Below are 26,601 nucleotides of genomic sequence, written 5' to 3'. Positions count from 1 at the left end.
ATTCATCAAATCTCTATTGAGAACTTACCTTATGGCATGCATTTATTTAGACTATGAGAATAGAGTGAAAAACAAAATTAATTAGAGTTTAGGAAAAGTGGTAGCCAATTAGGAAAAATAAGTGAAGCCAGGTCCTTTCTTTGGTTCTAACCCCCACCTCCCATTAGAACTGGTTAAAATTTTAAATGCAAAAAATAAAAGCATAAAGGTGCTAAAGAAAGAACATTTGAAAATCTTTGCAAGTGAATCGACTGACAAGGGATTAATCTTCAAAATTTATAAACAACTTCTGCAGCTCCATACCAAAAAAACAAACAAGCCTATCAAAAAATGGGCAGAAGATCTAAGCAGACAATTCTCCAAAGAAGACATACAGATGGCCAAGAAACACATGAAAAGATGTTCAGTGTCACTCATTATTAGAGAGATGCAAATCAAAACTACTCTGAGGTACCACCTTACACCAGCCAGAATAGCCATCATCAAAAAGTCTACAAACAATAAGTGCTGGAGAGGGTGCGGAGAAAAAGGAACCCTAGTACATTGTTGGTGGGATTGTAAATTGGCGCAACCACTGTGGAAAGCAGTATGGAGATTCCTCAGAAAACTAAACATAGAACTACCATTTGATCCAGCAATCCCACTTCTGGGCATCTATCCAGAGAAAACCATGACTCGCAAAGACACATGTTCTCCAATGTTCATTGCAGCACTCTTTTCAATAGGCAAGACATGGAAACAACCTAAATGTCCATCGATAGAGGAGAGGATCCAGAAGATGTGGTACATATACACAATGGAATATTACTCAGCCATTAAAGGGAACAAAATACCAGCATTTTTAGCAACATGGATGGACCTAGAAATTATCATGCTAAGTGAATTCTGCCATACGATTAGACACCAACATCAAATGCTTTCACTGAGATGTGGAATCTGAATAAAGGACAGACTGAACTTCTTTGCAGAACAGATGCTGACTCACAGACATTGAAAAACTTATGGTCTCTGGAGGAGACAGTTTAGGGGGTGGGAGGATGTGCTTGGATTGTGGGATGGAAATCCTGTGAAATTGGATTGTGATGATCATTATACAAAATAAATAAATAAATAAATAAATAAAAATTAAAAAAAATAATCTCTGAGAGGAAACATCTTTTCAATGAGAACCAAAATGATTATAAATTATATATGTGTATATATATATACATATACATACATATATATATATATATATATATGCTAACTTTTTATGGAAAAAAAAGCCTTAGAGATTTCATACCAGTTTATTAGAGGAAAAGAATTTGGAGCAGATATGTTAGACAAAATTATAATGGCTGTAATATACAGAGATATCTTAAAATTATATAAGAAAAAATTCAATTCAGAATAGCACATAGCCAGGAGATACAAAGATGCACACAAAGCAAAGATACATTTTAAAATGATATTGAAGACAAGCAAAAGGAATTTAGACCTCAACAAAATACTAGCAAACCAAACATGTGACATATAAAAAAGATATTCCACAACTAATTGAGATTTATCTACGGAATTCTAGGTTGCTTTAATATTTGCAAATCAATTAATATAATACAGCATATCCATAGAATAAACAATATGCATAATCATCTCAATATATGCAAAATAGCATTTTTAAAAAATACAACACACTGCATGTCAAAAACATTCAGAATCCTAGGACTAGAAAGGAACCTCCTCAATCTAACAAATGGCATCTAAAAAGAAAAACAAAATAAAACCAGCTATCATACTTAATAAGTAAAGACTGAATATTAATCCCTTGAAGTCAGGGTTAAGGTAAAGCTGTCCATTCTAGCCACTTCTATTCAACACTGGAGGTTCTAGGAAGGTTCAATTAGAAAAAAGAAAAAAAAAGAAATGAAGGAAGAAAAGAAGGAAGTAGGGAGGAAAGGAAGGTAAGAAAGAAGGAGAAAAGGGAGAGAAAAGGCATTCAGATTGGAAAGTAAGTAGTTAATGTGATTTTTATCTAGAAAACTGTAGGGATACACAAAAAAATAGGAATTAGAATGAATAAGCAAATTCAGCAATATTTCAGGGTATAAGATCAATATACGAAAAACAAATATATTTCCATATACCATCAATTAAGAGCCTCAAAATGAAATTCAGAAAACAATTCCACTTACAATAGTGTAAAAAGAATTAAATTTAGGAATAAGTTTAACAAAACAAGTGCAAAACTCACACTCTGAAACTATAAAATATTATTGAAAAGAATTAAAGAAGATGCAAATAACTTGAAAGAAATCCAGTGTTTATGGGTTGGAAGACCCATCTATTTTTTAGGTGGAAATACTTCCCAAACTTATTTACACATGAAATGTAATCATTTTCAAATTGTCAGCTGGGCTTTTGCAGAAATTGACAAACTGATTATAAAATTCACATCTGTGGAGGTAGAAGCAAAGAGCCAATACATTCTTTAAAAAGTTGAAAGATGTACACATCTCAATTTCAAAACTCAATACAAAGCTAAAGTAAGCAAGGAAGTCCATTACTAGCAAAAGGATAGCATATGGATCAATGGAATAGAATTGAGAGTTTAGAAATAAACCCTTATATTTATGGTCAATTAACAAGAGTGCCAAGAGAATTCAATGGGAAAAGAATAATCTTTTCACAAATGATACTGAAATGAATGGATAGCCACATGTGAAATAATTAATGTGGACCCCTTCTTAACACCCTACAAAAAATAATTCAAAATGGGAGTTCTCTTGTGTCTCTGTGGGTTAAGGATCCTGAGTGCATAGTTACTGCAGTGGGTCACTGCTGAGGCAGTTTTTTTTGCTTGTTTGTTTTTGTTTTTGTCTTTTTAGGGCCACATTTGTGACATGTGGAGGTTCCCAGGCTAGGGGCAAATCAGACTGTAGCCGCTGGCCTACGTTACAGCCACAGCAATGCCAGATTCGAGCCATGTTTTGTGACCAACACCACAACCACTGAGTGAGGCCAGGGATCAAACCTGCATCCTCATGGATACTAGTCAGATTTGTTTCCCCTGAGCCACGACGGGAGCTCCGTGGCACAGTTTTGATCCCTGTCCCAGGAATGTCCACATACCACTGATGCAGCCAGAAAGGAAAAAAAGGAAAAAACAAAACAAAACAAAACGCAACATGGACCACAAGTCTAAATATAAGTTCCTTGAATATATTGGCTTTTTCTACTTGTACTACTGCAGTAAAACCAACTTGGCTGGCACCAGATGAAATTACGAAACAAACAAATGAACAAACAAGTTTAATGGAAAGATGATTTACTCTCAAGTGAAAATTAAGTTGTACATTAACAGGTGCAAAGTATGCTATATGTAGATAGGTGAGTGTATATATGGGTATAATATTTCTGGAACAATACTCAAGGAAATATTATCACCATTTACCACTTAAAAGTATAGCTATAAGTATATTAATTAGAAGTCATTTTTGAATTACAGTGACAAAAATCTAAGCCAAACTGGGAAATGAAAGAAGTGTGACTCCTTCAATGTAAAAACCTATCAGAAGAAAAGGCAAACGTGGTACTGCCCTGGGGATATTTGAATTCATAGTCTCAAATGAATGCAGAATTTCTTCTGTCTGCCTTTTTTTAAGATCTGAAGCTTTCTTGTATATGCAAATCAACTTTATTCACAAGGTACAGTAAGATTATAACCTAAATCTGGGTTTACTTTCTTATGACTTTATGACCACTGGCTAAAGTCATACATATATGGAGTTTAGGATTATGTGTTCAGCCCCTGATAGTCATTTGGCCAAGGAAACTAAGTACTACGCTTGATTTTGTTTGAGTGATATGCCCATAAACATAGTCATGGAGGAGAGGTCTGCCACCAGGAGATGGAGAGAAGAAATATTGAGCAGATAAAACATTTCTTAAAAATAGAGAAGAATTTAAATTAGCAAGGATAAGATAGGCAGTATTGCAAGAAAAAAATAAACCCTAAAATTTTGGTAGTTTGAAATAAGGAAGACTTTTTCTCTCTTTAATATCATGGTCCAATGTGAGTCATGTGAGTCTATCTTATGGTGATGCAATCTAGAGTATGCTGACTCCCAGTTCACCACAGCAGAGAAAGAGTGATACAGGGGAGGTACATGGAGTTTTAACCACATGTGTAGAAATGACATTCTTACATTCTTCATTTTTTTCGCATTTCCTGTGCCAGAACTAGTGGAGTGGCCCTTATAAAGAAATATAAGAATATCTGATGATTACAAACAATTTTTTCATGTCTTTAACAATAAATTATCTAGAAAAGTCTTTCTAGAAAATTCTAGAAAACAGTTCTGTTTCTTCCCAAGCATTTCTATATTCTTTACAAAAGTTTTTTACAGAATCATTTCTATTTTCAATGTTCCTGTAAAACGGTATTCCCTGCCTAATCATAATCCCATACTCAGTGGTTTCTTTTTTACCTTAGTGCTGGGAATATAGAAATCAAATAAGAAATTGCTACTGACTTCCCCTTCTGCACTGCCTATATTTTCTCTAGAGAGAGTAGTTATGACTAAAGCAATCCTCTCTGGAATCCTGATGCTTTCTATATCATTCCCTTCTCTTTGTGTGTACTCTCAGGAAATCTTCAAGGAATCATCTATAATGTGAGGAAAGACCATGAGACTCGACCTGAGACGTATCCTAAGCATGAGGCTCACTAGATCTGTTAACACTGGATGAATCATTTAATTTCTCTAAGTCTTAATGTTCTTTTCCTTAAAATGAGAATAACTTAATTCAGTAAAGGGGATATCATGAGTTTAAGAAAGGCAATATATATAAAAGTGCTATATAGTCTTTACAACACTGTATAAAAGCAGTACATTGTTGAAATCAACAGTAGTATTAAACACGTATAGTTTAGTTGGCCCATTAAAGACAATATTAAAATCACTGCCCACATACCCAAATTTTGCCACACTGATTTTTTAAGTTTTAAACTGAGATAAAATTTACACATTTTAAAACTAACCCTTTTTTTAAATAGTACAATTTAGTTGTTTTGTTTTTAATATATTCATAGATGATGCAACCATCACCACTATCTAGGTTTAGAACATTTTCATCTTTCCCCAAAGAAATCCCATTCTCATTAATAGTCATTTCCTATTCCCTACTGGCAACAACTAATCTACTTTCTGTCTGTATGGATTTGCCTATTCTGGACATTTCATATAAATGGAATCATACAATATGTGCTCTTTTGAGACTAGCTTCTTTCACTTAGCATTATTGTTGAGAATCTGTCAAATTCACAATTGTTAAGTGGAGCACAGGGTGCCTGATGATGAAGGGACAGACTATAAGAGAAACTGAAATAGAAAAGTTTGTTACTCACAGGTCCTGGAGGAAGTACCAGGCATTTCTCATGGGTCCAGGTAGGAAGGTCAAGCAGGGTGCAGACAGAGAGAAAAACAGGACCTGGGGTACATGTGCATGCTTTTATTAGGGTCCCATGGTAGAGTGTTTTGGAGTTCTCGGCTAAGGTCAAATTGGTCAATTCAAACCAAAAGACCCCACGAAGGTCTTAATTAAGAGGCAAAAAAGGTGGAGGTCCTGGATACAGGGGAGACTTGATCCCTAGGAACGTTGGGGGGGTCATATCAAGAACTAACACTTGCCTGTGACTGCGGGACGCTCTCTGGGGCATGTACTCAGCATGTACTTGCGTGAGGGACAAGAGTCCGTTTATGTCCTGCAGGCTATGTAAAATGGATGTCAAGGCACCAGTATGGTGGAGTAGTTTAGCTCAACTCTGCACAATTATGTTGTCAAGGTTCATCTATGTTCAAGAATATTTGAATAACTAATGGAGGAAACTACCGCAAGTTAGAGTAGATAGGTATGTAAATTAGAGATATAAAATTTCTCTTTAAGCTATAGAGCTTGTTCTGTGTCTTTAAGATCATTCCACTTCTCAGATTTCTTCCATAACACCTTAGCTTCTTAAAGTGATATTTGGATGGAATTGGGAATGGGCCAACTGCTAATTACAGTCTAATCACCAGCAGGGTAGAGTGCAGCTAACACATTCTGACATCTCTCAGGCTGGACTTAGGAAAAAAAGTTCAATTTCTATTCCTCTTTCCAAGATATATCATGTTTAATTATGTGCATTTGAAGTTATTTATTATAAGTTTAGGAGTCATGAGGAGGAAACAAATATCTTCCATCTTATAAACCAAGGAAATAAAGTAATAAATAGTTTTCCAAATAGGAGGTTGAGAGTGTATGAAGAGCCTGAATATTTAAAATTGTCTTTTTCTAAAGCTTAAAAGTAAAATAAAAACCATCATTTTTTTCCTGATATCTTACTAACACTCTCTATTAACTTATAAAGCAGATGAATTTTCATTTGCTAATTCAATTTGATTTACTACCAAAACCTCAGAAATAAACCTGTGGGGTTTAGGCTAAAAAATATGTAGGCTATTTTTTTGGCCACATTGGCAGCATGCAGAATTTACCAGGCCAGGGATTGAAGCCTTGGTGACTAGAGCCACCACAGTGACAGTGCCAGATCTTTAACCCACTGAGCCACCAGGGAATACCTTGCCTGTTTGATTTGGAATTCAGAATCTTTGTAATATTGAATTGATTTTTTTTTTAATTCTTTATTTCTCTCCTTTTTTCCTGTGACTCTCATTTTTAACTTTTGCCATCCTCTTATACAACTCCCTGCTTTTGTTAATTTAGCATATAATATACAATATAATTTAATGTACAATATATATCTTAAGGACTTTAAAATGTGAAATAACTATTTAGTAGGATTTAATATTATATGACCATATGTGAAGAAAAGTTTATTTTAATAAACTTTCACAGATGCAGTTTGGAAGTTTTTGATAGATACAAAAATGGAGGGATGTGTACACTTTGCCTTAATGACATTTTTGTGTATTTGGATGGATACCCCCAGAATCTATGAGATCAGTTACAAATAAAATAAAATGCACATACTTGGAAAATATAGAATCAACTCTTTTCCTTTCGGTAATTATTGAAAAACAATTAGTTCACAGGAATGCTAGCTCCAAATTTGAACTAGATATAACCTTTTCAAACAGTTGGAGAGTTTGTTCCCTCCACTATATACAGGTATAGTCATGCATCTTTGTTTCAGTAAGAAACACAACTGGGAATAATTTGAAACACCATGAGTAAGGCAGTTTCTGAGATATTTATAACTTAAACCCAAACTGGAAGTACTAAAACTCCTATGGGAAAAGTCTGATCCTTTACAATTTTCTCCAAAATAAAATACAGAATTATTTCAATTTACATCATTTGCAAGGTGGGGGATCTATTCTTTCCCTAACTTTCACGTGTAATTTTCATATTTTTAATACCTAAAATAATCAATTGTGGATAAAAGACCTTGCTGTCTAAGCATTTTCTATTTAACATAAGTTCTCAAAGTCTAAGTTCAGCATTCAGTACCTGTAATGTCATTTGACGGTAATGAGGTTAACAGCAGGTTTGAATGGAACTATCTAAATTCATTACAAAATGAACTCACTATTTCTTCTATGGAATGAATACCAAAGAGGAGCAGATAGCATTCACAGAATAATACATCAATAATGAATGCCTTAGAGAATTTGTAGGATCTTGTTTCATTAAGTCAGATTTGGAAGGATTTGTTTGTTTGTAGCAACTAGTAAATACAGCAGCTAGAATAAAGGCTGAATCAATCATTTTAGCATGTTGAGAGCTCAGTTTTGTGTTGCTTCTCCCAAATTATGTCACAAAATACTGCAGAATATCTATTCAACTTATATTCATTAAAAGTTACTAAGTTTGGAGATGGGATTAAGATGGCAGATTAGAAGGACTGGAGCTCAACTTTTCCCATAAAAACAACAAAATTACAACCAAATGCTGAACAACCTTCAACCAAATGGACTGGGAACTTTCAAAAAGATAGCCTACTCCAGAAAACAAAGAGGAGGCCACATCAAGAGGCAGAAGGGGTGATTACAGGATATAAGCAACACCATACCCTCCAGGTGGGAAGCCCACACACTGGAAAGTAACTGAGACTCACCTACAACAGTGAGATTTCTGAGCCCCAGGTCAAGTTCCCATGCATGGGGATCTGGCATTGAGAGAAAGAGCCCTGGGAGTATCTAGCGTTGAAGGCCAGTAGGGATTGTGTGCAGGAGCTCCATGGCACTGGGGGAAATAGAGACCCCATTCTTGAAAGGTGCACAGACTTTCATGTACACTGGGTCCCAGGGAAAAGCAGAGGCTCCATAGGAATCTGGGTCAGACCTAACTGCTGTTCTTGGAGGATCTCCTGGGAAGATGAACTGTAGCTCATTGTGGGGGAAGAACAATGGAGGCAAAGCTCATGGGAATATTCATCAGCATGTGTTCCCCTGGGGGTGGCCATTTTGGGAAAATATGGCCCCAACCATCAGCACTGAGAAGCTCCAGGCCAAACAATAGTCCAGGTGGGATCACAGCCCCAGCCGTCAGTAAACAAGCCACCTAAATACCACTCCCAGGCACACAAGTGCCTCTAATCTCACTCAGAGACAAAGTCCCACCCACCAGCAGGATACCAATCAGCCCCACCTACCAGTGGGCAGTTACTAGCCCCTTCCATCAGGAAGCCTACAGCAAGCCCCCATACCAACTTCAACCACAAGGGGGGCAGACATCAGAAGTAAGAAAGGCTACAACTCTACTCTCTGCAAAAAGGACACCACACCAAAAACCTATGAAAATGAAAAGGCAGAGAACTAAACTCAGATAAAGGAGAAAGAAAAAATCCCAGGAAAACAGCTAAGTGATCTGGAGATTATCAGCCTTCAGGAAAAAGACATTAGACTAATGATGCTGAAGATGATGCAAGACATTGGAAATAAACTGGAGGCAAAGATGGATAATTTACAGGAAACACTGAGCAAAAGAAATACACAATTTAAAACTTAAGCAAGCAGAGATGCAAAATACAATAACTGAACTGAAAATTTCATTAGAAGCAACCAACAGCATAATACAGGAGGAAGAAGAACAAAGAAGCAAGATGGAGCACAGCCTAGTGGAAATCACGGATATGGAATAGAAAAGAGAAAAAGATTGACAACAAATGAAGAGAGTGCTGGGACAACATTAAACACACCAACATCTGTATTATAGGGGTGCCAGAAGAAGAGAGAGAGAGAAAGGGACAGAAAAAATATTTGAAGAGGTAATAGCCAAAAACTTCCCTAACACAGGAAAGGAACCACTCACTCAAATCCAGGAGGCACAATGAGCACCAATAAAATAAACTCAAGGAGGAACACCCCGAGACACATATTAATCAAACTGACCAAAATTAAAGACAAAGAGAAAATATTGAAAGCAGCTAGGGAAAAGCAACAAATAACATACAAGGGAACCCCGATAAGGTTATCAGCAAATTTTTCAGCAGAAACTCTGCAGGCCAGAAGGGAATAGCATGATATACTTAACAACGTGATGAAAGGAACAAACCTCCAACCAAGATTTCTTTACCCAGCAAGACTCTCATTCAGATGTGCAGGGTAAATCAAAAGCTTTACAGATAAGCAAAAGCTAAGAAAATTCAGCAACACTAAACCAGCCTTACAAAAAATACTAGAGGAACTTCTCTAGGCAGAAAAGACAAGGCCACAATTAGAAACAAAAATACCACAAATGACAAGGCTCACCAGTAAAGGTATATATACAATAAAGATAGGAAATCATCCATGCACAATTATGCCACCAAAATGAGAAATCATGAGAAGAGGAGGGTACCAATGCAGGACACTGGTGATGCACTTGCAATTAAGAGACCAGCAACTTAGAACAATCTTGTGTGTATTTATAGACTCCTATGTCAAAACTTCAGGGTAATTGCAAACCAAAAATCTACAATGGATACATGTACAAATAAGAAAAATCAACTCAAATACAACACTAAAGATAGTCATCACACCACAAGAGGACAGAACAAGAGAAGAAGGGAGGAAAAGAGAGCAACAAAAACAAATGCAAAACACTTGATAAAATGGCAATAAGAACATACATATCGATAACTACCTTAAATGTAAATGGACTAAATGCCCCAACCAAAAGACATAGACTGGCTGAATGGATACAAAAACAAGATCCATATATATGCTGTCTTCAAGAGACCCACTTCACTTCTAGGGACACATACAAATTGAAAGAGAGGATGGAAGAAAATATTCCATGCAAACGGGGATCAAAAGAAAGCTGGAGTAGGAACACTCATATCAGACAAAACAGGCCTTAAAATGAAGAATATTTTAAGAGACAAGGAAGGACATTACATAATGATCAAAGGATCAATCCAAGAAGAAGATATAACAATTTTAAATATATATGCACCCAACATAGGATCACCATGATATATAAGGGAACTGCTAACAACCTTAAAAGGAGAAATTGACAATAACACAGTAATAGTGGGGGACTTTAATACCCCACTTACAGCAATGGACAGATCATCCAGACAGAAAATCAATAAAGAAACACAGGCCCTGAATGAAGCATTAAACCAGATGGACTTAATAGATATTTATAGGACATTCCATCTAAAAGCAGCACAATACACATTCTTTTCAAGTGCACATGGAACATTCTCTAGGATAGATCACATTCTGGGCTATAAATCAAGCCTCAGTAACTTTAAGAAAATTGAAATCCACAGAAAATAAAATCATAGACTTGGAGACTAGACTTGTGGCTGCCCCAGGGGAGAAGGAGGGAGTAGCAGGGAATGTGAGCTTGGGGTTGACACATGCAAACTATTGCTCTTGGAATGGATTTACATGAGATCCTGCTGTGTAGCATTGAGAGCTATGTCTAGATACTTAGATCGCAATGGAATAATGGGAGGAAAAAATATGTATACATGTATGTGTAACCTGATCCCCATGCTGTAGAGTGGAAATAAATAAATAAAAATAAAAAATTTAGGAGTTCCCGTAGTGGCACGGTGGTTAACGAATCCGACTAGAAACCATGAGGTTGCGGGTTCAGTCCCTGCCCTTGCTCAGTGGGTTAATGATCCGGTGTTGCCGTGAGCTGTGGTGTAGGTTGCAGACACGGCTCGGATCCCCCGTTGCTGTGGCTCTGGTGTAGGCTGGTGGCTACTGCTCCAATTCAATCCCTAGCCTGGAACCTCCATATGCCGCAGGAGCAGCCCAAGAAATAGCAAAAAGACAAAAAAAAAATAAAAATAAAAAAAGAAGATTGAAATGGTATCAAGTAACTTTTCTTACCACAATGTTATACAACTGGAAATCAACAGCAAGAAAAAAACTGCAAAAACACGTGAAGACTAAACAACATGCTACAAAACAACCAATAGATCACTGAAGAAATCAAAGAGAAAATTAAAAAATACCTAGAAGCAAATGACAACAAAGATACAACACTCCACAACCTATGGGATGCAGCAAAAGCCATTCTAAGAGGAAAGTTTATAGCAATACAAGTCCACCTCAGGAAACAAGAAAAAGCTCAAATAAACAAGCTAACATTACATCTAAAGCAGCTCTGGAGAGAAGAACAGACAAGACCTAAAGTTAGTAGAAGGAAAGAAATCATAAAGATCAGAGCAGAAATCAATGAAATAGAAGCAAAGAAAACCATAGAAAAGATCAATGAAACGAAAAGCTGGTTCTTTGAAGAGATCAACAAAATTGATAAACCCTTAGCCAGACTTAGCAAGAAAAAAGGAGAGAGGACTCAAATCAATAAAATTAGAAATGAAAAAGGAGAAGTAACAATGGACATCACAGAAATACAAAGGATCATAACAGACTACTATATGCAACTATAAGCCAATAAAATGGAAAACCTAGAAGAAATGGACAAATTCTTACAAAAGTACAATCTTCCAAGACGAAACCAAGATGAAATAGAAAACATGAATGGACCAATCACAAGAACTGAAATTGAAACAGTGATTAAAAAACTCAACAAACAAAAGTCCAGGACCAGATGGCTTCCCAGGTGAATTCTATAAAACATTTAGAGAAGAGCTAACACCTATCCTTCTGAAAATATTCCAAAAAATTGCAGAGGAAGGGACACTCCCAAACTCATTCTATGAGGCCACCATCACCCTGATACCAAAACCAGGCAAAGATACCACAAAAAAAGAAAATTGCAGGCCAATTTCACTGATGAACATGGATGCAAAAATCCTCAACAAAATAACTAGCAAACTGAATCCAATAATACATTAAAAGGATTATACATCATGATCAAGTGGGATTTATGCCAGAGATGCAAGCATTCTTCAATATCTGCAAATCCATCAATGTGATATACCACATTAACAAACTGAAGAATAAAAACCATATGATCCTCTCCATAGATGCAGAAAAAGCCTTTGACAAAATCCAACAACCATTTCTGATAAAAACCCTTCAGAAAGTGGGCATAGAGGGAACCTACCTCAACATAATAAAGGCCATAAATGACTAACCCACAGCAAACATCATTCTCAATGGTGAAAAGCTGAAAGAATTCCCTCTGCAATCAGGAATAAAACAAGGATGTCTGCTCTTGCCACTACTATTCAACATAGTTTGAAAGTCCTACCCACAGCAATCAGAGAAGTAAAAGAGATAAAAGGAATCCAAATTGGAAAGGAAGAAGTAAAATATCACTATTTGCAGATGACATGATACTATACCTAAAGAATCCTAAAGATTCTACCAGAAAGCTGTTAGAGCCCATCAATGAATTTGGCAAAGTTGCAGGATACAAAATTAATACACAGAAATCGACTACACTTCGATATACCAACAACGAAAGAGAAGAAATAGAAATAAGGGAAACAATCCCATTTACCATTACATCAAAAAAATAAAATACTTAGGAATAAAGCCACCTAAATAGACAAAATACCTCTACTCTGAAAGCTGTAAGACACTAATGAAAGAAATCAAAGAGGACACAAACAGATGGAAAGACAAACCATGCTCTTGGATCGGAAGAGTCAAGATTATCAAAATGACTATACTACCCAAGGCAATCTACAGATTCAAAGCAACCCCTATCAAATTACCAAGAACATTTTTCACAGAACTCAAACAAAATATTTTAAAGTTTGCCTAGAAGCACAAAAGACCCAGAATAGCCAAAGACATCCTGAAAAAGAAAAAAATGGAGGCTCCCTGACTTCAGACTATACTACAAAGCTACAGTCATCAAAACTGTATGGTACTGGCACAAAGACAGAAATGTAGATCAGTGGAACAAAATGGAAAGCCCAGAATCAAACCCACACACCTACAGTCAACTAATCTATGACAAAGGAGGCAAGAATATACAATAGAGAAAAGACAGCCCATTCAATAAGTGGTACTGGGAAAACTGGACAGCTACATGTAAAAGAATAAAATTAGAACACTTCCTAACACCATACACAAAAATAAACTCAAAATGGATTAAAGACCTAGGTATAAGACCAGACACTATAAAACTCTTAAAGGAAAACACAGGCCAAACACTCTCCGACATAAACCACAGCCACATCTTCTCAGATCCATCTCTTAGAGTATTGACAATAAAAACAAAAATAAACAGATGGGACTTCATTAAACTTAAAAGTTTCTGCACAGCAAAGGAAACCCTAAACAAAACGAAAAGACAGCCCACAGAATGGGAGAAAATCTTTGCAAATGAATCGACTGACAAGGGATTAATCTCCAAAATTTATAAACACCTTCTGCAGCTCAATACCAAAAAACCAAACAACCTCATCAAAAAATGGGCAGAAGATCTAAGCAGACAATTCTCCAAAGACATACAGATGGCCAAAAAACACATGAAAAGCTGTTCAACATCACTCATTATTAGAGAAATGCAAATCAAAACCACTATGAGTACCACCTTACACTGGCCATAATGGCCATCATCAAAAAGTCTACAAATAGTAAGTGCTGGAGAGGGTGTGGAGAAAAAGGAACCCTAGTACACTCTTGGTGGCATTGTAAATTGGTGCAGCCACTGTGGAAAATAGTATGGAGATTCCTCAGAAAACTAAACATAGAACTACCGTTTGATCCAGCAATCCCACTCCTGGGGATCTATCCAGAGAAAACCATGACTCAGAAAGACATATGTATTCCAATGTTCACTGCAACACTATTTATAATAGCCAAGACATGGAAACAACATAAATGCCCACCGACAGAGGAGCGGCTAAAAAAGATGTGATACATATACACAATAGAATATTACTCAGGAAAGAAGTAATGGCATTTGCAGCAACATGGATGGACCTAGAAATTATCACACTAAGTGAAGTCAGTCAGATGGTGAGACATCAACATCAAATGCTCTCACTTACATGTGGTATCTTAAAAAAGGACACAATGAACTTCTTTGCAGAACAGATACTTACTCACAGACTTTGAAAAACTTATAGTTTCCAAAAGAGATAAGTTGGGGGGTGGGGAGATGCACTGGGCATTTGGGATGGAAGGGCTATGCAAGTTGGTTGTGGTGATCATTGTACAACTATAGATGTAATAAAATTCATTAGAAAACAAAAAACAAACAAAAAAGTTACTAAGTTTAAGCACTCTGGAAAAATATTTTCAAGAACTCAGTGAAAAGTAAGGCATGAGATTCTTTCCTATAGTCAATGTAAGGCAATATGATAAACCCCTATACACAGCACATATTCAAAGCAAAAAGATTCCCTATGGCTGGATAGTAGATTTTTCAAAAGACTTCTGGAAGAAGTAAAATATTGACTAAGGCCTTGAATTTCTTTGGCTATTATTTCTACAAATGGAATTGACCAAATAATTGTTTTTAAGGAAAAGATAGAGCACTAACATATGAAAATACAAAGTATGGGTTAAAAAGTGGCATAATAGCCCACTTAAAAAAGGAAATGATTTTAAGGACCATGGGAAAATTTGCAAAGAGCCATTAATAGTTCCTGACAAAGGTTTGGGGAAATTATTTTTAAATATATAGAGAGTTGTAATATAAGAGAAACTACTAAAATTATAATTCTCAGATGTCTGATGCCATCTATCTGTCTTCTCTATGCTTATGACTCCCAAATCTAAACTTATAGATCTGATTCCTCTCCAGAAAGTATCTCAGTTTCTTCTACTTTGTAGGTGCTCAATCAACATTTATTGGGAATTAATGAGTAAATAAACAAATGTCTGGATAGTAAATACATGTACTTAAAGTGGAAAGTAAGTTAAGGTCTGTGTTTTAGGATGAGATGGGAGAAAGTAAAGTAATACATCAAGCATTCACTTTTTGTTATTAGAGTTGTTTTGTTGAGAAAGAAAACACCTAACTATAATTCCTATTCCATTTTGATGCTTCCTTTTTTAGCTAAATTTATTAAAATGATAGCCATGAAATCACGGCCTACATTTCATGGTTTCTGAGTCTAATTTCAGCTCATTTCAGTTGGGTTCTCATTGTCTCCAATTCACTGAGATTTGCCAAGATTCCTGCTTATATCTGTGCTGCTGAATCTAAGGTTTTAAACTCATTTTATAATCCTCTCAAAAGTATCTTGGACCTGTTCTAGAAACATTTGTCCTTTGGTTCTGTTATATCAGGTCACTTTGTCTTCCTCTGTCCCTGACCACTCTTTCTAGGTTCCTCATTTTCTTTTCTTCTCTTTTCCTTTAATTTTTGTGGTGTCCCATTGCTGTGTCACACATCTCTTTTTCTCTTGATGATTGAATTTAGACCTGTGGCTTTCAAGACCATCTCTATACTAAAAACCTGAGCTTTCCCAGAAATTCAGAAATTCACGTATACATCTCATTACTTGACACAACCACAGGGATATAAAATAACATCATGGTCTCAAAACTCATTACCTTATCGAAGATATTTGCATTATTTTTCTCTAGCTCTGTGAGTGTTATCACAATCAGCCCAGTTGTGCAAGGTTAACATTTATGCATTTTCCTTGCATTAATTATTTTTATTTCATTTCCTAATTCCAATTAATGTGCAACTTCTCTCAATTCTAATTTCAAAACTATCCCAAGCCCATTCACTTCTTTTTTAAATCTACCATCAATACGCTTGTCCAACTTATCATCATGACTCTTGTCCAACTTACCATCATTTTCCACTTAAATTACTGCAGTTAACTCATAACTGATTTCCTTGATTTTGTTATTCTTACACCATAATCCACTCTCTATACAATAACCACAGAGATTTAAAATCATAAGCAGTTATTGCAATCCCTTGCTTGCCAACCCCAATACTTCATGAATTAGTTTCTATAGCTGCTGTAATAAATTGTCACCAACTTAGTGGATTAAAATAACACAAATGCACAGTTCTGGCTGAGGAGTCTGAACACAAGTCTCCCTGGACTAAAATCAGAGTAGCATGGCCACTTTCTTCTCTGGAGGTCCTAAATCAGCTTCATTTCTTTACCCTTTCTAGCTTTTAAGGCCACCCACATTCCTTGGTTCATGGTCTCCTGCATCTTCAGAATCATCCGCACTGTGTCTGTGCCTTTTTTCATAGCTGTATCTTCCTCTGACTCTTATCTGTCTTCTGTTTCCTCTCAAGGATGCCTGTAATTATACCAAATGATGCAGGATCATCTCCCTATCTTGGTGTCAGCTGATCAGCAACGTTTCCATCTGCAACCTTAGTTCTCTTTGCCATGTAAGGGTCTGTAACATATTCAGTTCCTACAGATTATGATGTGGACCTCTTCAGGGGTCCATTATTCTGCCTTGCACAGCAATGAATTAAAGTAAAACAAAGTTTTAACTCCAGCTTCTAAAACCCTACTTTATTTAAGATTTTCTTACTACCTCCAGATTACTCCCTTCATACCACTATCCCAGCCACATTCTTCTATTCTTCAGGTAGGACAAATAAAATTGACTATAATTCCTTCACCCTCCACACTTGCTGTTTCTCTGGGTATATGTCATACTCTATTTTCACACAGCTGGTTTCTTCTTTTATTGTTTAAATCTCACTGTAAATTCTGCCTTTTCAGAGATGTTTTACTAAACCAAAACATATATAGAAACTGTCCATTTATTATCACACCATTACATATAAATTCTCTATCAATCTCTGCTATTTTCTGATTTATGAATTTATTTTGTGTTCGTGAAATTCTTGCAATCACACACACACACAAACATAAAACACAGTTCTACACTCTAGTACAAGAGTGGGCAAACTTCTTTGCTTATTCAGAATTCCTCAAAAACACTCTATTGCATAATAAGAGACTCCCAAGAGCCACATAAAAGGAATGATCTGTCCTTTGCCTGCCTCTCCAACATACTTTTTCTTTTCCTCTAAGTTCCAAAAGCACTAATTTGTAATTTCATGCACATATCATCCTTATCTTCCTCCTAAAATACTCACCCTCTTTACCTCTATTCCTTTGCCTGTTAACATCTACTTAATTTAAAATTGAGTTCAGAGGTCATATCTTTTATAAAACCTGTTCTGACTGTGCTAGACTTTAAGGCATATTTCCCATTTATGCCAGCAATACCCTATGCATAATTTTAGTCATCACTTTTCAATTATAGTAAAATTTTCTGATTATAAGATGAATCCCATACTATATGCAAACATATTAAGATCATGGATAGTACCTTATTTATTTTTGTGTCCCTGGCACCTAATCTAATCTAGCTCATAATAGATGTTCAATAAATGTCTTTTGAACAACTGTGGACTTGTTCCCTGAATTGTTTCCTAGGGTCTTCTCTGTAGGGGTTTATCGTGCACTATTGTCACTAGAACAGGAGGCTGTCTCAACAACTCTTTTTAGGTCCTCTTTCACTTTTTAAGTTGTTCTCTTTCAACCTACATGTATAAATAGAAGTGGAAATATAAGAATAATTTGTATAATAAATATGTATCATTTAACTGTCCTCATTGAAGTCACATTCTGACTTTCACTTTATCTGCAACTTCTACCCTCCCACTCCTGGCATCATTATAAGGAACTCCAAGATTCATATAAATATCATAGCATGAGTAGAAAAAGTAGAGCCCTAAGATAAGAATGTGAGTTTAAAGTAACAAGTTAGACAAGAAAGAGAATGGAACCAGTGAGGGGAATGTTTACAAGCTAGCTACCACTGAGCACTGATGCTTAATTCCAGTGGAGGAATTCTGTGAACCAAGGCAAAAACAGACTCAGAATTATACCATCCAAGAGGTGAGGGAACTGATCCCTTGTTGGTTTAGAGCTTTAGGAAGAAGGGAGGACAATAATTCCCCAGCACTTCCATCCTACCTCACAGATAGCAAAGCAGGCTCCAAAAGCTAGGGACGGCCTCGGGCAATAGAAAGGTTCAGAGACTGTCAGTTAGAAGTAAGGCTGGTAATTGGTAATTGGTGTGGGGCAGGACGTGGCAGTGTCCGCTACAGTAGAGAGTAATTATACCATCTTAGCCTCACATTTTCCTGATGTCATGAATTCTGTTTACATTTACTTGCATTTTACATCATCCACCAATGGTAGTAGTTACAATTTTGTCCTTGTCATTGCCCAGAACTTTTCTGCTTTTGCGGTGTAAGTCCCACTATCTTATTTCTGAACATAATGTCTTCTCATTCTGGTATTCTTAATCATTTCCATAAGAACTATTTCTAAATTTATGGTGATCTTCAGTCACAGATGTCCATTTTCACCAGCATTTGTGAAAATTGTAGCTTTGATCCCATTATCATAACACTGTCCATTTATAGGACATCATTTCTATTATCATTTATTGGCAACACCCTCCCTTCTTGTCCTTCATTGCTTTTTGATTTCGCATAGTTTCCAAATACCCAATCATGGCTAACTTTCAATATCTAATTTCTCAGCACCTATACCTTCCTGGTGAATACTGCAAAAAAGAAATATCCTAACAGTGCAGATTGTGCCATTAGCGATTTATGATTTGTTCATAGCTGGACCCTCCATACAATTCTGCAATCTTATTACATATGCTTAATGATCAACACCTCCCATTTTTCTCAAAATACTTGAAACATGTATTTCTGTGACCTCTAAATACTTCCTTTCTGTCTCCGTCTCAGTTATTGGACTTACTATGTTACTCCACAAAGAATAGTCAAGACTATAGATTCTGTGACTATTTCAGCTTCTTATTGGCCCACAATGTATTTCTCTTTACTCCTATTGTTACCTTCTTCTGATGGTTTCAGATGAGGATGTGTATCTCTTGCTCCCTGAGGCCAAATCTGCTCTAATTATTTTCCCCATCCTCTGTCTTTAGGACTTTGTTCATCATTTCTCCCAAGTTTTTTCTTTAATATTCAATTTATTCTTATGTATTGACCCCTTCTAACCATTTAGATATGCATGAAACCTTTGCGTTTCACAGAAACTCAAAAATAAGCAAGAAAAACACCAAAAAAACCATGATATGGCATGCCCAATAGCTCTACAGTGTTTTTTTTTTTTCTTTTTAAGTCACTACAACCTCACCATATTCATTTTCTTACTTCTCATCTACTATTAAACGTATCACTATTTGACTTTTGCCTTTACTGTCTTATGGTGATAATGTGATTCATGACTCAACTCCAAATTCATGAGCACTTTTCAAGGATTAATTTAATTGAATATCTTGGTGGAATTTGCTGCTTGTTCCTTTACTTTTTAAAACTCTTCCCACAGATGACTCTTATGAGAATGTTGTCTTCAGAATTCTTTCTTTCATTTTGGCTATCTCCCTCTGTGTAGAATTTATTTTCATTGTTAGCTCCTTAAAAGTTGATATTTTCCTTACTTTTTTGTCTTTGGTACTCTACTTATGATCTTGGTTCTTTATTCACTCAACCGGCACAAAGCTGAGACTTTAAATACCACTGCTAGGTTATTACTTTCAACGTTTGCATCTCCAACAACACACTAGCTACGTTATGAAAAACTTAATTAGGTACAACATGAAAATGTAAATATTTTTCCCTCTAGACAGTTTTTAAGTGAATGACTAAATCAGTACCCCAGTTCATACCTAAAGGCTTTCAGGGGAGACATTTGACTTTTGGTGACCCATTATTTACTCCTTTTTTGAAATCATTCATTTACTTTCCAATTAATTTTTCATTTTTCTCCCACTCTGTGCTGAGCACCTTCTATATGCTGATGGTCTAGATGATAGCAAAGGCCTTATTCTCTAAGAACAGGGATTGGCAAATAGTACCAATAGGCTAAAATGAACCCACAGCCTGTTTTGGTAATAAAAGCTTATTGAAAAGAGCCACTCATTTGTTTATATATTGTTTGTGCCTGATTTTATACTGCAATGATAGAGTTTAGTAATTGTGACTGATATTGTATGTCCCAAAGCCTAAAATATTTGCTATTCTGTGTGGAGGATATATTGGAGATTTGGTGAAGACTGCTGCAGGAAGAGACATTAAAGGGCTGTTGCTGGAAGTCAGGTAAAAGATTGTGAGAGCTTAGACCCCTGTAGTGGGAAGATAAGTGAAAACTACACATATGCAAGCAGAATTTGCTCAGTTAACAGGACATCATCATTGTTTTGTTATAGAGGTGATGCCAAGAGAGGTAGGAATTAAGTAGACTTCTCAGGTTTCTTATTTTGGGGGAAATCAAGGAAAGCAACCATAGCAAATATAGTCATTTCCAGAAAGGATGAGAATCTGTATAGGGAGGATCTATTGCAGCATCATTTATCCTAGTATTAGTCTTAAGGTCACTGAGAAAACTCCTCCTAAAGGAACTGATGGAGTTTTTGAGTAGATAAAAGTTTCCTTAGTTTTTTAATTAATAAAAGTTTTAGTTATTTAGCATGTCAATCATGCTCACTGAATCATTCTGTATTTCTGCACGTGACAGATCTCAACTAACCCTGTGCAATTGATAGAAATTTACTATGTAATTATAATCATGACAAATAATGAAGAACCACAAAGGTACCATGCAAAAGAAAGGAAAATGGACTTAAATAATAAAATCTAGAGTTAATTTTGACTTTGACACTCATTTGATAAGTGCCCTCTGTCAGTAAAGTGGGTGTCAGTTTCCTTGCATGAAAAGAGGAATTATAATAAAACTACAAGTGGAGAAATAGTGTATGAAAAGTGCTTTGAAAAATCACACACTACTATACGAATGTAAATTATCATTATCTTAACTAGTTTAATTTACACAGAATTATGACTGAAAGATACCGAAACTGTTGACTCTGATAACACATTTACACCTATATATGCAAATATATGTACATGTACAGATGCAAAACTTAAAATGATTTTCCAGCTCCATGAATATATTTGAATTTAGGGTATTTGTGCATGTTTATTTTCATTGTGTCTTCATTTATGCAACAAATAGCTATTATTAACCTCTGTAAATGCACTATTCTTGGTAGAAAAACACTGTTTAGCAGTAAGCTAAACATTTAAAACAATATTTCTCAGTGGAGCTTACATACTTTAAGAAGACAGGTACTGAATAAAATAAAATGTATATTATTAATGTAATTAAATTGTAATGAAGAAAAATTAAACAAGAAAGATAAAGTTCTGGGGGCTGGGAAACCTTGACAGCTTTAAATAGTGTAAAGAGGGCAATCTTCAAAAAGGAAGAAAGCAAAGGAACATTTGAACCAGGAAGTACTCAGATGGACAAAAGAAATAAGTACAAAGTATTTGAGGGATGAAAACAGGATAAATTTTAGGAACACCAAAAGAATCAATATGGCTAGTCTGTAAAGAGCAAGGATGAAATTTCAGGATGTAAGATTAGAGTTTTAAAGGGGTGGGGCTGAGTAATTCATGCAGAGTTTTTAATATAGTTCGTAAGAATGACGGTTATTAGAACTTATTATTGCCAACTTGTTCATTGCGTTCTGGCTGCTTTGTAATTCCCTTTTTCCTTTCTTCCTTATTTTCTGTCTTCCTTTGTGTTTTGATGATCTTCTGTGGTGACATGTTATGATTCTTTTCATTTTACCTATGTGTATCTACTATATGTTTTGTCTTTCTTGTTACCATGAAGCTTACATAAATCATCACTGATGTTTATGAGACCAAAACAATAATATCCTTCCTATCACTCTTAACATCTTGCTGGAAGTCCTAGCTAATGCAATAAGGCAAGATAAAGGAAAAGCAAGTATACAGATAGGAAAGGAAGAAATAAAATTGGCTCTATTCACAGATGACAATTGTCTATGTAGAAAATACAAAGAAATGACAAAAAAGGAGGTGACAAAAAAAGGAAGTAATAAAAACATCCTCCTGGAACTATAGTATAGCAAGGCCGCAGAATAAAAGATTAACGCTCCCAGACTTCAGACAATATTACAAAGCCACAGTCATCAAGACAGTTTGGTGCTAGTACCAAAACAGTCATACAGAACAATGGAACAGAAGAGAGAACCCAGAAATAAACCCAGACACCTATGGTCAATTAATCTTTGACAAAGGAGGCAAGAATATAAAATGGAAAAAAGACAGTCTTTTCAGCAAGTATTACTGGGAAACCTGGACAGCTGCATGCAAATCAATGAAATTATAACATACCCTCACACCATGCACAAAAATAAAATCAAAGTGGCTTAAAGACTTAAATATAAGACAAGACATCATCAAACTCCTGGAAGAGAACATAGGCAAAACATTCTCTGACATCAGCATTACAAATATTTTCTCAGGTCAGTCTCCCAAAGCAACAAAAATAAATGCAGAAATAAACCAATGGGACCTAATCAAACTGACAAGCTTTTGCACAGCAAAGGAAACCATAAAAAAAAAAGACAACCTACAGAATGGGAGAAAATAAGTTCAAATGATGCAAGTGATAAGGCCTTAATCTCTAAAACATACAAACAACGTATGCGACTCAATAGCAAAAAAGACAAACCCAATGGAAAAATGGGCAAAAGACCTGAATAGACATTTCTCCAAGGAACATATGCAGATGGCCAACAAGCTCATGAATAAATGCTCAACGTCACTGATTATTAGAGAAATGCAAATCAAAACTACCACAAGATGCTACCTCACACCAGTCAGAATGGCCATCATTAATTAGTCCACAAATAACAAATGCTGGAGAGGGTGTGGAGAAAAGGGAACCCTCCTGCACTGTTGGTGGGAATGTAAGCTTGTACAACAACTATGGAAAACAGAATGGAGGTATTTTAGAAAACTATACATAGAACCACCATATGATCCAGCAATCCCACTCTTGGGCATATATCCAGACAAAACTTTCCTTGAAAAAGACACATGCACCCGCATGTTCATTGCAGCACTAATCACAACAGCCATGGAAAAAACCTACATGTTTTTCTCACATTATTCTCCATCATGTTCCATCACAAGTGACTAGATATAGTTCCCTGTGCTATACAGCAGGATCTCAATGCTTATCCACTCCAAATGCAAAGTTTGCATTATTACCCCCAGATTCCCAGTCCATACCACGCCCTCCCCCTCCCCCTTGGCAACCACAAGTCTATTGTCCAAGTCCATGATTTTCTTTTCTGTGGAAATGTTCATTTGTGCCATATATTAGATTCCAGATATGTGATATCATATGTTATTTGTTTTTCTCTTTCTGACTTACTTCACTTAGTATTCTGTGTAACTTCCATTATTGGAGATTCTCCCTTGTGAATATCCTGTCACATTCACACAAAAGACCTAAACATTTGCACAGCTTATAGGACCCTTCTCTGCTTTAGATTAAACTATATTTTACTTCCTTTAATTATTTTCTGTAAATATATTTTACTGTAGAAAGTATATATAAACATAAAATTTGTCATTTTAACTTTTTTTTTGTATTTTTAGGGCCACACCCACAGCATATGGAGGTTCTCAGGCTAAAGGTCTAATCAGAGCTGTAGCTGCTGGCCTACACCACAGCCACAGCAGCAACACAGGATCTGAGCTACGTCTGTGACCTACACCACATATCATGGCAACACTGGATCCTTAAATCACTGAGCAGAGCCAGGAATTAAACCTGCATCCTCATGGATGCTAGTCAGATTCATTTCTGCTAGGCCACATGGGAACTCACAGTTTAGCTATTTTTAAATATAGAGTTCAGTGGGATAGACTGGGAGTCTGGGGTTAATAATGCAAACTATTGCATATGGAATGGACAAGCAATGAGATCCTGCTGTATAGCACAAGGAACTATATCTAGTCACTTGTGATGGAGCATGATGGAGGATAATGTGAGAAAAATAATGTGTATATACATATGTGTGTGAGTAGGTCACTTTGCTGTACAGTAGAAAATTGAGAGCACACTGTAAACCAACTATAATGGAAAAAATTAAAATCATTTAAAAAACACAGAATAAATTTAAGCTTTAATACACAACTTTAAAATTATAAATGAAAAGGAACACACACATACATACTACACACCCATATATGCGCTACTTGTATTATCTTCAAAATGGTAACTTTGGCAAGTTATAAGATTGTTTATTCCTTTACCTTTTACTTATGAATATGTAAGGGATGGAGAGAATAACAAAACTGATTTGCAATCAAGTTGGATAAACAAAGGAAGACAGTTGAGTTGGGTATCATAATTCTTGATTAAAACCTAGATGAGATATAGAGAACCTATGATATTTTGTAACTCAACGAGTTGTTTTAAGGTCAGCCCCATGTAAGGATCTTCTCAGAATATTAAGTAATTTTAGCATAATTGGATGACTAGAAAATAGATATTTATTTAAACACATTTGTTTCAGGCATTGTTAAAAGTAGGATTTGTGATTTTATCAATATGCCTAGGGATATAGTTAAAGGCAAGAAGTTTTACAAAAATATGTCTCAGAGAGAATTTCCCTCAGTGTGGGTATATTTATCAGGGATCAGTTATTTCTTAATTGAAACCAGCCATGGAATTTTATACACAGCAATACAAATGAAGACATTCACATCTCAGAATCAGAAGAGACAAGTAGCAATACTCTCTCTGTAATAATAACACTTGGTTCAGTTTAATCATAACCCAATGTTAATATTACATAGTAGAAAAATTAAGTTTTAAAGTGGTTCACCACCAAAAAAGTATATGGGAAAGAAAAGGGGATGATGTAATGGTTAACATATACATGTGTAAATAGTAATACAAAAAAAAAGTCCATTGCTGCCATCATTTCTGCAACTGGTTATGAGGCCACACTTGGTCTTTAAAAATCTTTGTTTCCATCAATTCCATATACCCTTTGCTTGTAGCCATTGCTCAGGCTGGGTGGCATTTTTTACCTATTAATTATCCCAAAACCTACATCCTTGAAGCCCTGACATTTGATGTTTCTATTGTATAATGAAAACCCAGGAATAGCCCTAGAAAAACCCTGGATTCTGGACAGATGAACAGATTTATCTGTATCTAAATCATGAGCAGCAATATTTCTCCTTGGTAATTTGGAAAAATTTCTCCAAACAGTACAGCATTCCTTTTTATGCCTGATGATTTGGTAGCCTCAGACTCCAAAAACCAATTTTCAACCTCAAATTCCAGTTCAGTGGGACCACTGTTTGTGGAAGTTTTTTTTAATGTATACTGTTAAAGCCTTAGGGAATAAAAGTGTTATGTATAATTGAAAATATACATCCAAAGACAGAATTTGGAATGAGAGATGCCTAATAGTTTTATAGGAGTGGAACACCTTATTTCAAACATTATCATACTAAGTAAAGTAAGTCAGAGAAGACAAATATCATATATTATTTATGGGCAGTCTAATTCTTTAAAATGATACAAATGAATTTATTTACAAAACGGAAACAGACTCACAGATTCTGAAATCAAACTTAATAGTTATCAAAGAGGAAACATGCTGGGGGGTGGGAAGATAAATTAGGAGTTTGGGAATAACATATGTACATCAGTATATATGAAGTAGTTATCTAACAAGGACCTACTGTATAGCATAGGGAACTCTACTCAATATTCCATAATAACCTATATAGGAAAGAAATCTGAAAAAGAATGACTATATCTACATGTATAACTGATTCACTTTTCTGTATACCTGAAACTAACACAACATTGTAAATCAACCATACTTGAGTAAAATTTTTAAAAATCAATCAAAGGGGCGTTCCTTTTGTGGTGCAGCAGAAACGAATCCGACTAGGAACCATGAGGTTGCCAGTTCTATCCCTGGCCTCGCTCAGTGGGTTAAGGATCTGTCATTGTGTTGAGCGGTGGTATAGATTGCAGTTGCAGCTCGGATGTGGATTAGCTGTGGCTGTGGCTGGCAGCTGTAGCTCTGATTTGACCGCTAGCCTGGGAACCTCCATATGCCGTGGGTATGGCCTTAAAAAGCAAATAAATAAATAAATAAATAAATAAATAAATAAATAAATAAATAAAAATAATAAAAATAAATAAAAATAAAGGGAATATTTGTTACATGAATAAATGAAAAATATCAATTTTATCACTCTAAGAAAACAAACAAAAACAGAGCACTTGGGGAAGAAATCATTAGGTATATAAATAAAAAATAGGTAGAAATATGTAGCTTTGTC

General features: G+C 35.7%; 1 long non-coding RNA gene across 13 annotated transcripts in view; it reads left to right on the top strand.

Annotated features, from left to right (window-relative positions):
- The window catches only part of LOC106507803 (uncharacterized), a 638,301-nt gene that overhangs the window by 581,580 nt on the left and 30,120 nt on the right, over positions 1–26,601 (top strand). Inside the window, exon 8 of one of the 13 annotated variants that reach the window (XR_014813300.1) lies at positions 3,485–3,684. The exons of the other annotated variants lie outside the window; for them this stretch is intronic. This is a non-coding gene — a long non-coding RNA (uncharacterized LOC106507803). Of the gene's footprint in view, positions 1–3,484; positions 3,685–26,601 lie in introns of those variants that run through there. 13 annotated transcript variants of the gene reach the window in all.

Source organism: Sus scrofa, chromosome 8 (genome assembly GCF_054392235.1).
Source record: "Sus scrofa isolate SSC_HxYL_T2T_F1_AM1 chromosome 8, Sscrofa_HxYL_maternal_Yorkshire_Landrace_v2.0, whole genome shotgun sequence".
Lineage (NCBI taxonomy): Eukaryota > Metazoa > Chordata > Mammalia > Artiodactyla > Suidae > Sus > Sus scrofa.
The sequence above is the reverse complement of the archived record's forward strand: the minus strand, read 5'-3'. Positions and strand labels throughout refer to the sequence as shown.